The sequence below is a fragment of the Phasianus colchicus genome, chromosome 3 (assembly GCF_987193195.1).
Source record: "Phasianus colchicus chromosome 3, bPhaCol1.hap1.1, whole genome shotgun sequence".
NCBI classification, from domain to species: domain Eukaryota; kingdom Metazoa; phylum Chordata; class Aves; order Galliformes; family Phasianidae; genus Phasianus; species Phasianus colchicus.
The window spans coordinates 16237407-16251213 of NC_143438.1; the positions used below are offsets into that span (position 1 = coordinate 16237407).

The following is a 13807-nucleotide window of genomic DNA, read 5'->3' on the forward strand; positions in this document are numbered from 1 at the left end:
TGACTCTGTTCTACCTACTTTGCTGACAGGAGAGGGAATGCCATTTCTAGAGTACTCTGTTCCAGATACTGGACCCCAAGAAAACAAAAATCTAAATCTCAGTCCCAAGGAGAATCATAGAATGACTTAATTTGTAAGGGACATTAAAAGCCCACTCAATTCCAACCTCCTACCCTGGGCAGGGCTGCCACTCACCAGCTCAGGCAGCCCAGTGCCCCAGGATATTGTCAGCCTTCTGGGCTGCAGGAACATGCTGCTGGGTAACTTTAATTTCTTTGAATTGATAAAAGTTCTCTCCTAAAATGGAAAACTCAGTTGAGGAGGCAACATGCAACAAGGTTTGGGGTTTGTGAAGTAGTATAGAATTTTACACATAAACCAATGCTGTGAAAATCTCAGTGCTTCTTCTAGCATATACCAATGGCAACTTCTAATCTTAAAATGAGTGATGCAGCTAACATCAGCTAAGATAGGAATCTTCTATGTTTAGATGCTTCAACATCAAGAGATTAATTATTGGACACCTTGCCAAATATCTCAGTTTCTTCAAGGAAGAAGTCATAATCTGTTTTCCTCATTGCTGGTTTAGAGAAAACCACTCTGAAAAAATCAGTTCTGTGATCCTGAGGCCAGTAGCTAGCTGTTGCCATTTGTTCTTCTATTATTTGTGGTTTGATTTTGGGAGCAATCTTAATACAGAATCAGAGTGAGTGTGTTTAATGTCTTTTCCCCCCAAAACAACAACAACAACAAAAAAACCAAAACAACAAAAAAGTTTCCTTCTCCCTCTGTTCTGTATCTAGTTTCATAATATAATCTAGCATAGATTTCAACCCAGATCAGAATATTTCATAGAAAAGTGTCCAATTGAAGAAAGGATTTGTTAGGAGAAAATCAGTGCATTACTTTGACTGTAGTTACCAATGTCATGTGGTCTTTACTGAAGCCAGAAAGACTTTTGTTTGAAGAAAGTGGGAGAAAAGCGTGGAATAATCATGACACAGAAAGACAGCAAGCCCTTGCATTTGAAGTCATTTGATAAAGGATTAATGCAAGTGCTTCATTCTGAGGATTATCTGATGAATATCTGATGTGACTAACATTTTCAGTAGTAATATTTCAATATTAAAGTCCTATGACGAGTCAGATTACTGTTTATTTCTTTATTAGTTCCAAGCCCCAGTAAGAAGTTAACATATTCGTTAAATGAATGAGGCACCACAGAAATAAGGATACTATCCCACCCGCTGCAGTAAGAGATCACTCTCTCCAGTACTACCTCTACTATCATGCCTGGTCTTACAGACTCCTCCTGATCCCATCAATGTAGAAGCTATGAAAAATCCCTCCATTCCTTCCTGACCCACCAAAGCACTATAGATCACCTTAATCCTGCATTTGCAGACCACTGCAGGGGAATATACCTCATTCAGGCATTATTGTGACTGCTCTGGGAGTGATGGAGTGCCACAGTCTCAGCATGGTAATGGCTAGGTGTCTCAGGCAGCAACGCAGGACAACTTTTAGAAGACTAGTTGTATCATCACATCCCAGTTTTGTTAATGTTGATATAACACATACTCAGATTTGTGCTACATCTCTGGTATTAAAGCAAACCTCTCCACTATCATAAAAACTTTAAAAGCTGTTTCATCATTTTATTTAGAATATAAGCGTATGAGTTTTTTATTTAGATCATCTTTGCATTTGCCTATCCTGCTTCTGACACTGTGGCTCCTCACATTTAACTGAAATGCTTACATTTGAAGGCTGGTTACATTCAAGCAAAAAGAGGTCATTCTGTTTAGAATTACCACTAACTTCCTTAGTATCCTCCAGATTGACAGAATAACGTTAGAAACATCACCTGATGAAGTAATTTATTCCATCCCGGTCCATTTGGCCTTCCTTTCAGGTCTGCTGTGCTGTACCAGAGGCACACATTAGTGAGCTCAGGCTTCAAAAAGAAAAGCAGTTTCTCTCCATGCTTACAAAAGCCCAAATCATATAAAAAAGCTTCTGCTCTTCAGCCTGAACTCAGAGGCTTGACCATATGTTGAGCAGTACCTACATGATTCTGATTAACATGCATTTTCCATGAATTCTATTCTGTATCTAGAGAACTTATGTACTGACCAAACCTAGTAATTACAACAGATCAGTACTGTTACCCTCATTGTGCTTGTTTTCTATAGATTTTTTCTTCTATTAGAACTGCATCCTGGAAAATACTGAGTACAATAATCCTTACATAGAAGAATATTAAAGCAGATGTTCAGCTGTTCTGTTGTTACCTGCCATGAGGTTGTAGGCCCAAGAGCACAATGCCACACAGAAAGCAGTCTGAATCTCTATTTATTTGCTGCCAACATTCTAAAAACAAATCATTCAGAACACCAATGAAAACAAGACCATATTTTTAAGTTTGCTTGTCAATTCAGTCCTTTCCAAATAAGTAAACACTAACAAATTATTTGGTTTTATACTGCTTTGACAGATAACTACAAGAGGTTCTATATCTAGCCTTATCAAATTAATTCCTAAGCTGCACTCAACGAACTCTCTTCTCCCAGCTAGGCACCAAAAGCAATTAATATTCTAGTCTGGTTTGCTACCTATAGTTGCAATTCTAAGGATGTTTGCTGAAAAAAAGGAAGGGTTAACAATATTTTGTTTCCTCAAGAAATACATGCTACCAGCAGGAGTCTTCTCAATGGTACAATATATCTGATGTTAACTGGGAAATTCCTGCTTCAATTAAACAAGAAATAAGAAAGTAATACAGTAAGTTATACAAGTTGCACTCCCAACAAGGATTACTGAGTATGTCGGAAGTAAGAAGATGATATGTAGAGTGCAGAGATTAGAATGATATTCAATTAATCCATATTTACCTTTTACTAAATACAAGCTCCAAGTTCTCTTGAATATGGATCCCAATAAAGGTACAAAGCAAGTTCAGTGAATCTGTTGATAAGACTCTCAAAGCCCACTGTTCCCTCCTGAATATCAACACATTTAGAAGAGTGGCTAGAGCAATGAAATACATTCACCATATGTTACACAGAGATAGATATGTTGATAGTAAATTATAGGTTACACTGGTCTGAGTTGTGCAGAATATGCCAGGCTAGAATATGCCAGCCATAGCTTTATGAAAGTATAAAGCTGTTCTGAAATAATATCATTTCCTTAATAATCATTGCTTTTGTAATTGAAACAGCACAAAAATAAGGAATCTAGCTACCCTAGATTGCCAGTGATGTATATCCGCTTCGTTTTTGCTTTTAAACAAATAATTTCCCATTTAGTGATTAATGCAATTCATTTGCTAAAACAGTACTGTTAGATTTTAGGGTTTTAGAACTTGGCCTTATTCCTTGCTTGAAGGATTTCTTGTTTCTTCTACGTATCCAACTTGTTTTCATGAAATATAAATCAAAAAATGGGAAATTTCAAAGTAGCTTGATCTTACTATAGATCACAATACAACATGATTGCTTGTCTCTTCAGTGTAGAAAAAGGAAGATTAGATCAGAACTACATTTTTTTTTAAATGTACTTTGTCACAACAGTTGTCATTGTGATTAAGTACAAAAAAGCAAGCGTGCACATTTTACATCTTACATTTACTCTGTCAGCCTCTTTGTAAGTGTACACTACTTAATATCTGACATGTTTTTATTTAATTTGAAAAGAGTGGCTACTGCATTCTAAATAAAATACAAATTCCATACAGAGACAGAATGATTTGGAAAAGGAAAACCAGCAACACCTTCTCAAGGAAAGGGACAAATTTTAAACTGGAATTGTTTGGAAAATAAGGCTATACAACTAGAAATGTGTACTATTGCTGACATAAAGCTAAGAAAAATAGAAGCTGAGAGAACTCAGAATCACTCACATGAACTTATACAGGTGGTACAAAGCAATGGCAATACAGGTTCTAAAGAGCATTAACCAACAAAGTTCACATGCCTGTCACAGACAGCATATTAGTCAGCACTAAGTCGATTAAAGTGAAGTACACCATTCTAATGCAAAAGTCACAGCAAGATAACACAGTAGTTGATGGGCGTCACCTTGATTCACAGATCTGGGACAGCAGTATTTTTCAACTTCATTGCTATCTGCAGTTCCTCCTTTTCCCCCTCACCATAGAATGATAGAGTCATTAAGGTTGGAAAAGATCTCTTGATTATTTAATCCAGCCATCCACCTTCACCAATATTTCTTATTCAACCTTGTTACTCAGTGCCAAACCTATACATTTCTTGAACACCTCCAAGGGACAATGAGTCCATGTCCCTCTGCAACCTGTTCCAATGCCCCATCACTTTATTGGAGAAGAAAATTTTCCTGCTATCCAACCTGAACCTCCCTTGGTGCAACTTCAGGCCATCCCTTCTCATCCTACAGCTGGATGAGGAGAGGAAGTGGTCTCACCCAGGAGAAGAGACCAACCCCCATATCACCACAACCTCCTTTCAGACAGTTGTAGAGAACTTTAAAGTCTCCCCTGAGCTTCTTCTTCTCCACACTGATCAATCCCAATGCCCTCAGCTGCTCCTCATAAGAGCAGTGCTCCAAATCCTCCGCCAGTTTTGTCACCCTTCTCTGAAAAGGTTTTAGGGCCTCAATGCCATCTGTTTAATGCAGGGCCCCAAACTGAACAAAGTACTTGAGCTGCAGCCTCACTAGAGCTCAGTACAGGGGGACGATCATCTCCCTAGTCCTGCTGTCAGCACTATTTTGAATATAAAAATATGTATCAAGGGGCATTTGGATGACATTTTAGTATTTATAGCCAACAAAGACATATGTATGTTCTGTCTGGATCAAAAGGCTTGTGCACATCTGCTTACAAGACCATAGAAGACCCTCGTAAAACAATTTTGTATTTTTTAAATTGATCTCAAGGAGGTTCCCAGGAGCATATCTTCTCTCTTCTTCTACTCTTGTCAAGTGAGTAAAGCTCCTCAACTCTATGATGGTTCTGGTACAGGAAACAACACTGGAGGTACTTAAGCTTTCCAGCAGAAGATGAAGCCAACTACACAAACTAGTAGAAATCTCTAAAGAACACTGAAGATCTGATTTTGCTCTGACTTGATGCTAGGCTGAGCACTAAACTTTGCTTCCCACACATTAGCAATGCCAGAAAGGGCCAGAAGGCTCCATCAACTGCAGTGCCAACAGTAGAACTGACCACATTTGATGTAACCGTGAAATTGGTACAAGATTTACACATGAAATCAAAAGGTCTTCAAAACATTCTGCTTTCCATGCACCTATAGCAGAACTTACCTCCATAATTACTTAGTAATTTTTTCTGTATTATTCCAACTCTTCCATCTCTGCTATTCCAATTTCACTTCAGAGTGGACTGGAAAAAAAAGTGCTGTCTTCCAAAACAGAATCAAAAGAAAAATACATGGCAGTTTATCTGCAGGACTGCCAAAGTAGCATCCATAGGACACAACTCAAGTATTATCCACCAGAAAACTTCCATTATTATTATTATTTTATTATTATTTTTACCAGAAGCTATTAAAAAAACCTCATAAGTCATTAAGTATTTTTGCAAATGTAGATCCTATTCCTGCTGTGGTGGTAACATAACCGAAAAACCTATTCTGAGCTTTCTTGGCTCTTCCTCAAACACATATGGAGGTGCTTCAGCAATGGAAAAAACTATTGAATAACAACAGAAGTCCTCATTTCAGATCTACTTGAAATGAAATATTTAAGCATCAAGTAACATAATTTTTAAACCATTTTTTGAAATAGTTCAGCTGTAAGCCAGATTTAAAATAGTTTTTTTTTAAAAAAGCACTAAACTATGAAAGTGAAGCATTTCATATTTTCTTCTATTTGGAGAAAAATGGCTAAAACATAGGCCAGAATTTGACAAGAATTAGCAGACAGTACACGCTGCCTTCAAAAATAGATATTCAGCTATTTTATTATTTCCTGGGGGAATGTATATATACGTACATATATCCTGCCTTGTCTTTTAGAATCATTATCAATGACAATTTGATGCGAGTTAACACTGCCAGATCTCAGATAGTACTGCCAGAGTCAACTCAACATTAACATTAAAAGTAAGTGAAAGCAACAACCTGTCTTTTGATTTTCAATATTCCTGTCTCAAAATCAGATGGAATAATTTTTGCTTTCTATCAAATGTTGATATGAAAGATAAAGAATAGGGAATGGAATTGTGATTTATTCTTCTGATTGCTCTTTAAGTATACCAAAGATCAAGTATCAGATTCTACCTCTAGGTACCTACCTCTACTTCTAAGCCTTCCAAACAGTACAGCAGATGTCTAAAATAACAGTCATTCAAAAAAACTGAAAATGATAGTGTATGTTTGGACAGAAGTTCAGAGGATAGATTCCAGCCACAGCCATCCAAGAGGCCATTTCCCACCATCTGCTTCAGGGTACCCAGATCCCTTTCCCGAGCTGAGGTGGCTGGGGAAGCAGAGACAAGTCTTGCACTCCCATCTGCACAGCATGGAGGAGGCCTGTGATATGATCAATGAATGGCCTCTCATCCCACCCCAAATTCTTGGGCATCTTCCATCTCTCAAAACCAATGTATTGCAGGTCAGAGAAGCTGGAAAATTATCAGAGCCCTGGAAAGGTTAGAGCAAGAAAAGAGAAATCTCTTCTCTCACGTTTTCTTCTTCACATTCCCTGAAATGGATGAGCAGCCTATTACTCTTTGCATGGAAGAAGATGGGAAGAACACCAAAACCTTTTAATCCAAAATATTTTCTTCCACCTTGACTCACATGAAAGATCACAGTCTCCTACAGCAAACAGTGTGACTGGGGAATCTATTTTAGAAGTGTTCAATGCCTTTTTCCCCCATTTTCCACAGGTGAAACAGTCACTTTATTATTTTTTTAATCTTAACTGGATAGGGTAAGACCCACATAAAACCTATTTTTTTTTTTTTTTTTTGGATAGTGAACTTGATTCAAGACAGCCAAAGTTCATTTTATAAAGGGAGATTCCCACTATGAAACAGAACCAAAGATATACTACATCAGAGATTAAGTGCAAGAAAGCACTCCTGATAGGTATAATGACCTTCAGAAGCTATCCAACTTTCCTAGTACATTCAGTTGGGTCACACTGTACTATGCCATGTAGGAAGCTAACAGGTTTTCCTCAGATGGTTTCATATTGAGTTTTGATAAAAAAGCCTTGTGCACGTATGTGCATATATATGCATACACACTTAATGATGATTTGCTGAAAGTATGGTACTCAATTTACTAACCAATCTCTCTCAGTAATTCAGAAGGCAGAAGCAATTTCATAATGTTACTTGTAATTTATTATAACTGAGCAAGACTATCATATAGCCACTGAATATCATTAAACGTTAAATTTGTAGCAGCAATACAACATCTGCATCATGGTTTCCTACCGTATATTTGACTGAGCTTTGGTTAGTCCCAAAGCCTTAGATGAGAGCACTGAGGTGTATAACTGGTTATTATTTCTCACATCAAACATTTGGAGGTCTGTGTAAGACAAATTTATCTGAACTATTCTCCATTGCTTTTGTTTGGAGATTAATTTCTTTGACCATAAAGAGGAAAAGCTTCTCATGTTTGAGGACACATCATCACCTTTTATGCACACAGAAGGCATTGCTATAATGCTCAAATCCATCCAGGCCCTAACCATCAATGAAGGCCAAACCCTGACAGCTCAAGTGGGAGCATCTTGCTTTTGTGCTAACCTGCTTTTATCCCTGACACAGGTGAAATGTGCTTTCCAAACTTCTCCATCATAAGGGGCAGAGTGCTTTTCTTATCAAACATGCTGAGAAGAAGTTTAATAACAAAGGACAAAAAAAGCGTAAGTGATATCACAGGGTAGTATCAGAACAGTCCTAGCTGTTTCTTGTTATTCACATGGAAAAAAAAATGAAGACAACATTCTTACTCAATTCTGCCATGAATTCTTTTGGTTGAAAACAATTTTAGTTTTGAAGGACCTTTAGATCTGTGAGCTGGAACAGAAAATAAAATACATTATTAGCTGTTCTGTTTTATTGAAATGAAATATTTAATTCAAACAAAAGGCTACACGATAACATTCTCATTTGTAAAGGAGACATACTTGGCTTTGTCTGAAGGATAACTGTTCTGCTTAACTGCTCCTTCAAAATGTCAAAGTTACTGACATGGGAAAAAAAAAAAATCAGCAACAAATAAGAAGTCTGTGTGCTCCCTGAGCCCAGCTTGCTCATTGAAAGGGACAGTGGAATAGTATTGTTCCTTCAATTCCTTCCAGTAGTAAGCAGAAAGATGCTCAATTCAGGGGTCTGCCCTCAGAAACACTCGTTTCTAGATTAAGTGTCTAGACAGACCATTCTCTCCCACACACAATATGATACAATCTAAGCATTGTGTAAAGGATAAGGTATTTAATGTCCACGTCTACATCCTGCAAACATCACAATCCAAGTGACTAAGAAGCACACAGCACTGCTGACTAAATGTAGGACAGAAGTTCCTTCATCATTAAGATGATTTTTCCCTTGCAATAGTATTTGGCGTTTTTCAGAAGTCACAGGCTGTACTCTAGCACAGGCATCATGGCACTCCTCACTGACACTGCATTGCAGACAGGCAGATTCTGAAGTCTTACTGTGATGAAATACGTGCTCAGAAGCACAACTTGTGGCAGCCCAGCCATTCCTGTATTTTTCAACCTCAGGGAAACACTTGTGCTGAGCCAGTAAGACACTGGAGAAATTTGATATGATCCTTATCCTGGCTGCAGCTGGGACAGAATTGATTTTCTTCAGTGTCTGGTATAATGCTATGTTTTGTCTTTGGGAGAGAAACAATACTGATAACAAACTGATGTTTCACTTGCTGCTGAGCAGTGCCACACAGAGGCATTTCAGCTTCCCATACTGCATGGTACCAAGTTGCTGCCAGGTTAAACACAACAATCCCACCAAACGGCATGGAAGTGGTACAAAGTTTTGAGTTCCCACAATTCATTCATTTGCAGAATCTGAGTATCATGTCCTCAATCTTGGGACAAATTGAGGACATTATACTCAGATATCTAGCCATACATGAATTCTTTGAGAGGTCTCACACTGCCTTGCTAGCTGCTTGTATGACCTACCAGCTGACCTCAGTGCAGAGTGTTTCCTCTTTGCTGTTCAGCCCATTCTCTACCTTCTACAGTTTTGATAATACTAAAAAATAAAGAGAAAAAGATTGGAAGAATTGTGGAAGATGACTACTCTGCACCCTCCTCCTCCACAAACTGCATCATGCCTTCAGTTTGTCTTTTTCACAGTTTACTAGTTTGGTTTTTTTTTGTTCATTTTACTGAGGTTGCTTCCCTGATAATTATTGTGGAGAAACATTTTATTCTAGTACTCCCAAACCTGGAAATGTTTCTGATATACATATTATATGTAGGGTGATATAATAATTTTACTATATTTTCTGGTATGCTTCATAATTTAGGTGTTAAAATAAATCACATTTTTGAAAATGTATAACCTGAATTATCTGACATCACAGTTCCATTGCTGTTTGCACTGGGATTAAGATTAAATTTCAAGTTACTGTTTATTTATCTTGACACAAGCTCTTTTGCTCTCTCCAAACACCCACCCTCCTCAAGAACCTGATTCAAGTTAAAAGAGTCAGTTCAGTAGGGCTGGAAGACTTCATAGGCTGACACAAACAGGATAATTACTTCGCTCTACTTACCAAGAAAAAGCATGCATCTGCTTCAAATCCCCTCCCATCCAACATTTTCATTCATTTTCTCCAGAATAATCCATTCCATGTTAGGGAGCGGAGGAGCTATTTCACATGTAAATATAAACATACAAACATTTTGAGAAAGGAACAACTTACGTTAAAAATATTCCCTGATGCGGGAGGAAATTAAATGGAGATTTTAAAGACCACGGAGCACTAGCATTTGCCTTTCAGAAGCAAGGCAAACATGCTGCATTTCTAATAGCTAAAAATATGAAGTGTTTACTGTCCAGTCAGTGATGTATGCATTGCTTCTAAAAACTGTAGTTCATGTTCTGATTTTTGTTACTAGACTTACTCTATCTGTGCACGAGTAAACACTATACTGCAGCACCATGAACATCCCACAGTTTCATCATACCTGAAGTTATATGTGCTGTAAGTTAACACTGGACTGTGTAGCACAGTCTTTGTTCTACACCACTGCATTCAAGATGTTCTGAATGGATTACTGTGATACTTCATAGATATTATATCCCTAAAGCATCAGTTGGTGATTTAAGGAAAGAATTGCAACGCTGACAAATTACGTGAAGCTAGGGCATTTAACAGCTACCTGATGCCTCTTGCAGAGAGAGTTATGAGTTCTGTAACCAGAACTGATCTGTGAGACAGGCAGGACCAATAGAGCCCATTTCAGACACGGGCAATGCTGTACAGCAGAAGCCCTCTTCACCATAGAATTCTAAACAAGCTGGCTCAACTGTATCAAGTCACATAGGTATACAACTGAGAAAGGCTTACAGGCAGTTTTCTGTCTCTTTTAAAGGGATGAACAATACACCACACTGAATTTATAGGACTGTTGTATTATGGTCTTTGGTTTAACCAGAAAAACAAAGAGTGTTTCAGTGTCATACCTTCTAAATTTGTATTAAATAAATTTGTTACGCTGGGTTGACTGTAACCATATATTTTAAAATAATTGGAAGTTAGAAACCTTACAGGAAAGTTCAGTTGAAAGAAAAGCAGAAAAGATTCCTTTGGGCTCTAGTATTAAGCAAAAGTGCATAGCTATACCTTATAAGCACCTTTGTCATTGATCTGTTTTCAGGTAAGAATCTGTATATGTTTTCTCACCTGATAGAGCAGTGTGGGCCATGTAAAGAGGATGAACATTGCATGCAAGCTATCAAATGGTGCAAAGTTTTTACGTGTTGGGTAACTCACTTGCCCAAAGTCAATTATCATAATCTCACTAGGCTTGGTTAATATATTGGACACCACCTGAACTGAAAACCAGATCAGAATAATCCCAACCTGTAGGTGACAACAAGCAATATGATTTTTTTCTTGGAGAACAGAAATCAGAAGCTGATTTTTAATTAAAGAACAAACTCTGAAACTGCAGACAGGATTCTGAATGACTGTACTCCCCCCACCTGACCCCAGCTCCATGGCCAAATTTGACTACAGTGCAAAAATATAGGCTAATAAGCAATAAAATATGTTTGCATGTCAGACTGTCCAAATCATCCTCAAATTAATTATAAAGAATAGCTCCACTACCTCTGATGAAGCCAAAAACATGCTTAATTTAATCACAAACATCAGGAATGAAAAATGGGGGCTCACACACCATATGATACTACTCACATTTTTCCCCTGCAAATTACAGCACAGCTTATCTTATCTGACAGACATTTTCATTCCCCCTCCCCCCCAAAAAAAACCCAAACCAACAAGCAAAACAACAACGAAGTCCTTCTCCAAACATAAACTACATGTCTGACACTAGGAAATTACTGCAGGCAAAGAAACATGGCTAGAGAAAAATGATTAAGTCACTGTCTTAAAGAAAGAGTTATCAGTGATATACTGCTCACTTTTTTTCCCCACCTATCCAAATAGAGCAGCTTCTCTGCTCTCATTTATTCCACTTTTCATACACATACTAAAGAGACAGAAGGATTTTCTGATGAGGACACAGCAGTGGGAACATGATTTATTGAAGCCAAAAATCCACCTTTATTCCAGTATCTCAAAGAGTTTCTCCTCACAAGTAAAAATACACTGCCTTCCACTCCAGTACCTTACAAACCACCATTAAGGTACATGCCTGAGAACAGACAATATAATTACAGAACCTCCATCCTAAGCTAAGCCTGCAGCCATCAGAAGTTTCCATTAGCAACTGCAGAAGCACTTCTCATTAACCTCACAATTCCTTTTCTAAAAGACTTCAATTTATTGCTTCCTTTTATTCATGCTGTTAAAATACAGCACTATTTCCTTTTCCTCAAGTACAACATCTCTGCTAATTCTCTCAAGATCGCTCTTGCTCCATTCTTAGCTTTTCCCCGCTTCTCAAAAACTGTATTTCAGCCCTTAATCCTACCAAGATCTCTTTAGCAAAAATCTACCTTTATTTATGATTGCTCCATTGAGTTAAAGAAAAAAAGGAATTTAGGGCAAATATTTCTCAAACCTCATATTGGAAATTTTTTTCTATTAATTCACTGCACTTATTTTCTACATCACATAAGCATTTGCTAAACATTCATTTTGGCTGATGTTGAGAAACATCTTTAGAGCTAGAGCGTCAGATGGCCTTGAATTTCTCAAAAAAAAACAATTATTGTTTTCAGATGCATTCTTCTACTCCCAGGACAGTTCCAGTTGCACTTTATTCCTCTGTAAATATAGCAAAAATCAGCTAAAAATACAGGAAAAAATAATAAAAATTGGAAGCTAGATAAGCATCTCAAATGATGTCTAAATGAAGAAGGAGTTGGGAGGGAGCAGGAAAAATAATCCAGTCCTGCAAAAATTATTACTGTTTCAAAAACTGCTGTTATCATGCAGGAGTACGAGAGGCATTTTCTTCCTTCATTTATACATATAAAACTTATTTAAATAAGAAAATAATACTTAGATTGCTACTCTAAGATAGACTCCTAAAATCAAGAACCCATTTCTCTTCACTGATCACACCAAGACCACAAAATAGAACTGCACTACTACATCTCCTCCGTTGAAATGCAACCATAGCTACAGAGCCTTTCCCAAATATTATGATATTACTGAAAATACACAAATTGCTGCAAAATACATACCATGCAACATCAGATTCTTTATACAAATAGAACTCAGTCCACAAACACAGTAGTGTTTCATCTATCTGTGAAATCACACAACTGAGACGTGCACATTTTTTGCTTCATTACTTGTTCTCACTCCACATTTTAAGGCTTAGTACAATCAAAAACTATTTGTTCCAGAGTCTCTTTCCAGTCAGACAGACCAAGTTGAATCCTTCTAAGCCTTCTGGAAGCTAGTGGATGTAGTGGAAGTGCATGACTTTTTTTTCCCGTTGCTCTTATTACATAGATCAAAATCTCTGTCAGCTCAAGCAAGAAGTTCGTCATTCTTCTCAAGTAACAAATCTAAACAGAAGTGAGAAGTAGATGTGAAACAGTGAGACAAAAGTATGTAGGAAGAGTTCAGCTTTATCAGACTGAACGTCTTGCAGAGTTTTTTCCCATTTCACAGACAATCAAACAGGAATGGGGATATAACAAAACAGTAAGAAAAAACAAAAGCTGAGCCTTCAAACACAACTGTTTCTGCAACATATATAGGTAGGCTAATCTCCTTGCTTCCGGCATAGTGCAACAGAGTACAACCTGACCCATGCCTGGTCAAATCACTCAGCATTCATCTTCCAGCAGGTGAAGCTAACAGGGGTGAAAAAGAAAGCAGTAGCTCTCTGCTGGTCCTCCTCCACAGCCAAAGAGAAATTCAGACAAATTGCAAAGAGCAACAATGCACAGAGGCTGGGGAAAGAGGTTTTGATGTTTGGTGTCCTTCACTCTTCATCTATGGCCAAATGTGATGCCAGTCACTAAGGAATCTGCCTGAATTGCTTTACAGTCCGTTATTCATGGCTGGGAGATCTTCCTCAGAGTAAAGACAAATAATGGAAATTCGCAGCAACATTCAACAAATGATGTAATGAAAACAAATTAAGATGCAATTTA

The 13807-nt window shown here is 37.7% G+C and overlaps 1 long non-coding RNA gene across 5 annotated transcripts in view; it reads right to left on the bottom strand.

Annotated features, from left to right (window-relative positions):
* LOC116226560 (uncharacterized) overlaps window positions 1–13807 on the bottom strand; it is a 35599-nt gene that overhangs the window by 8642 nt on the left and 13150 nt on the right. The window contains exons 5-7 of one of the 5 annotated variants that reach the window (XR_016465037.1): window positions 12884–13213; window positions 9774–9869; window positions 7975–8041 (exon numbers count right to left, since the gene is read on the bottom strand). This is a non-coding gene — a long non-coding RNA (uncharacterized LOC116226560). Of the gene's footprint in view, window positions 1–7334; window positions 8042–9174; window positions 9248–9773; window positions 9870–12883; window positions 13214–13807 lie in introns of those variants that run through there. The other 4 variants (XR_016465035.1, XR_016465034.1, XR_004166363.2 and 1 more) reach the window with 4 other exon arrangements.